Source organism: Cibotium barometz, chromosome 59 (genome assembly GCF_041138505.1).
Source record: "Cibotium barometz isolate CiBa-2024 chromosome 59, ASM4113850v1, whole genome shotgun sequence".
Lineage (NCBI taxonomy): Eukaryota > Viridiplantae > Streptophyta > Polypodiopsida > Cyatheales > Cibotiaceae > Cibotium > Cibotium barometz.
Window position 1 is genome coordinate 9,111,241 of NC_141104.1, and position 4,534 is coordinate 9,115,774.

Here is a 4,534-nt window from a genome sequence, read left to right on the forward strand (position 1 = left end):
AATATTATGGGTGGTTAATATGCCACTAATGGATGATAGATTGTGTGATAGCCACTTTGGAATAATAGAGTTATGGCATAATTATAGTGCCAGCGCATATCGTTAGGTTCACACAAGTATATGGACTGACCATTGTAAATTATGGTAAGAGAGTACTTCCCCTTATAGTATGTACTCTTCTTTCTTTAATTTATGGTTTATGGTTGTACGTTATCGTAGGAGAGTACTTTCCCTTATAGTATGTATATGTACTCTTATCTCTTTAGTTTATGGTTGTAGAGAAGAGAAGAAAATTCATCCATCCACCTCTCTCTTGTGTATTGCTCTCTCTTATGTGTGTGTGTGTGTGTTTGCTAGGAACTCAAGCTCTCTTTGTCCCCCACATTCTCTTTAATAATGAGGGAGAATAAGGGGAAGACAAGCTTGTAAAACAAAACAAAAAACCTAGAACTCAAAAAGATGCAAAGTGGAGAGTGAGGGAGGGGTAGGCAAGAGCTGTGGGAGAGATGGGAAAGAGATGAGAGAAAGAGTAAGACAAGAAACAAAACATCATTTTTTACAAGAAGTAATCAGGAAAGCATCTCGGGTTTTACTTTTCATGTCGTCAGTATCAGCATTGAAAAAGCATCAATATAGGCATCGATATTTTTTTTCCAACATTGGTACGAGTGTTGGTATAAGCATCGATATAGTTATCGGTTATTGACGCATATACTGATGCTTATACCAACACTCGTACTAACTGATACCGTAAGTATTTCCTTCATGTTTTGAATTTCATGGAAATAAATAACTCTTACCAACTCATAATTTATACACTTACTTAAAAAGAGTCATATTTTCATTTTTCCATAACAATCTCTTGATCTATATTATAAACTCTCTTGATCTCCAACATAACATTTCTCTTAATCTCTCTCCAGTTTTTCAATGGAGCATGCAAATAATTCACTTTCTTCTTCAGAGAAAGAACCTGAATAAGGGAGCATGGCATGGTTAGAGCAAAGTATCCAATGTCCATGTACACATTGCAAGTACTCTATTAGAAGATGACACCACAGATAACCATAAAACACGTCAAACGATACAAGAGTTTTACAAGTCCTTACTTGAATTAGCATATAATTTTGATGAGGTTAGTTTGATTAGGCCTTTTGTTACACCCTCTCTCTATCCCTCTCGCTCTTTATGATCTCTCTCTAAATTTTTTTGATAATGATGCAGAGTACATGCCAAATTCAGCTCAATGAGGCATATAATCTAAAAAATTTAGGCGAGATACAAAGCATGCGATTCTTAGAGAAGAATAACAAGAACAACGAGAAGCTTGGTTGATGATATAGAGCCACAAGGAAGCACATAGGACAGACAAGACACGATATTTTCTTTATGGTTGGTATCAGAGCACGAAACACCGCGATACGGTGAGTTGGGATAACACATATGCCAAAAGGGAAAACAACTGAGGATGATCACCTTGATGTAGAAGAAGCCACAAGATTAGAGGAAAAAGCCAGACAAGAAAGGGAGACAAAAAGTGACACTGAGGTAATGGCGTGGATTCGGCAAGAGCGGCTCAACAAATGCCTTGAGGCAAGAGGTCGTAACAACCAACAAGATCAAATGGATGACCCAAGGGGTCAAGAGCCAAGTTGGCAGGAGTACCAGGATGATAGGATGAACCAGCTAGAAGGCGTGATGGGCTCGTTAGTCAAACAATTGCATAAGAAGGACAGAAGCCGACCATTGTCACACCAAGGCGTGCGAGATCAAGGTCCCCGCCATGTCACCGCCCCACAGAAGGTGATGTGGGGTGATCACCTTGACGTGGAAGAAGCCGCAAGATTAGAGAAAGAATCCAGATAAGAAAGGGAGACAGAAAGTGACGCCAAAGGTAATGGTATGGATTCGGCAAGAGCGGCTCAACATACGCCTTGAGGCAAGAGGCCGTGATTACAACCAACAAGATCAAATGGATGGCCCAAGGGGTCAAGGGACAAGTTGGCAAGAGTACTAGGATCATAAGATGAACCAGCTAGAAGGCGTGATAGGCTCGTTAGTCGAACAATTGCATAAGAAGGACATAAGCTGACCATTGTCACCAAGGCGTGCGAGGTCGAGGTACCCCCCCACATCACCACCACCACGGAAGGCGGGATAAGAGGGGTGATTTAGATTCATCAGATGAGGGATATGGGAAATATAAGCTGTTACCTTCAAAGAAATTCACTGGGCAAAAGGATTCACTTATTGTAACAAGGTGGATCTAGGAGACAAAAGATTACCTCACCATGAATAAGGTTGCAGGTAAACACTAGATCCGAATGGCATCTCGGCTGCTATTAGGGGATACATACACTTGGTTTCTAGCAAGAGATTCAAAGAGGCCGTGGACAAGATGGGATGACTTTACCAAGGATTTGTTAGCTTACTTTGTGCCACGGAATAAAGTGTTCAGGGTACACGATGAGTATAACCTCAAACATGTAGATAGAAAGTTACGGGATTATATCAATAAGTACATGCAACTTATGCTGCAGAGAATGGACATGCATGCTACAGATAGATTTCATGGGTTCTTTTTTGGGTTACGTGATTGGACCCGAAGGGATATTGAAAAGCAAGAGCCAAAAAACTATGAAGTAGCACTCACAATGAAGGTTGTCAGAAGATACTATGAGAGCCGAAAATGGCAAAACAAAACTAACACTATGGAGATAGGAGGATGGAGTGGTAAGTCTCATAACAGAAGTGATGGGACCCTAAGTAAATTTGAGGGGAAACTCCAGGGACCAACTCAGTCGGGTCGAAGTCAAGTGGACCCCCGGTACCCCGCACGCCTATGGAAATAACTCATTTAATAGAAATGTTGTGCCAGGGCGAGGGACACCCCAATCAACCACTACGGGGGGATTTACCAATGCTACAAGGCACCCCCTCCTTCCTCCTACATGACCAAACAGCGCATGGGTATGCATTATGACAGCGAATACACTCGATGGTCCGCTCACAGGTCACCACTATTCAAGCACAAGGTCAGGATGGCAACTATGAACGGATGGATCAATTAAGCATCACCGAAATTGAGGACAAAAACATCCTCCCGGTAGGGAGATTCACCAAGGGTAGGGGCCATGCAGACATTACCAAAATGTATGGCCGCATAGCTATCAGCAATGCAGAATGGATACTTAAAATCTAGAGTGAATGAAAACGAACAGAAAATTATGTTGGACACAGAAGCCACCCACAATTTCATCACCCCAGACTGTGCTAAGAAGTTGGGAGTGAGGGTGTGCAACTCCAATAAGTTTTCAGTGTCTTTTGCTCAAGGAGGGAAAGACAACAATGTAAAGATGGCTTATAATGTGTTGGTGCAGGCGGCAGGCACGTGGAAAGCCTGATTCGATTTCATAGTCATGCCCATGGATGCCTTTGAAGTGATTGTGAGACTCACCTGGGTAGACAAATACCTCATCGCCTTTATGGGAAAAGGCATGGATACGATGATACTGGATATGCAAGGGTCTTCAACCTCGGCGAGTGGGAATTAAGTGGATGCCAAGAGTGGGAGCAAGATCAAAAACACTTCCATACATACAGTGGGACATAGCAAGGTCCAAGGAGCAATAACAAGTCACAGTCATGCCAGAATGGTGTACTACCAAACAAGCAGAGAGGGCAGCCAAACAAGGATGCCAAATTCACTTATGTGTTATGAAAGTCGGTGATGCACAATAGACGAAATGCAAGATCGGTGACCCTAAAATACAAGAAGTTCTACATGCATTTCAGGACGTATTGCTCGAGAAGTTACCACTTGGACTACCACCTAAGTGCTCATCTTGCTCGTACATGTAGTTGAAGAGGTTGCAATTGTTTGCTGGAACTATTCATAGCTCCGATGGATGTTTTTATTGGAGAGATTCATGAAAACCTTGAAGAGGTTTATTTGACAAAGGGCAAGGCTAGAAGGGAACATGGCAAAAGGTTGGTTATTACAAGAATCCATTGTGTGCATCTTTGAGTTCCTTAAACCTTGAAGAGGTTTGTTTGACAAAGGGAAAGGCCGATGGATAATTTTCTTGGAGAGATTCATGAAGACCTTGAAGAGGTTTATTTGACAAAGGGCAAGGCTAGAAGGGAGCATGGCAAAAGGTTGGTTAGTACAAGAATCATTTTTGTACATCTCTGAGTTCCTTAGACAAATTGATCTTGACATGCCTTGACTTTGCCACAACAAAGAGGATGAATGAATATTTGGAGAGGTTCCACGAGGTAAAGGACTAGCTTGTAAGATGAATGAGACATTACGAGACAAGATCAATAGATTTTATATATGAACAAAATTCTTAATAGATATAAAGAAGCACCATTGGAGACATCAAGCATGCACAAAAAAGACGCACCATTGGAGACACCATTTAGACAATTCGACATGTTCATTCTTGATGTGCAATGGTTTAAAGTGGTCTCATCACCAATGGTCCAACTGTAACTATGAGAAGAGATAATAGTGGATTTGTTGTAGTTG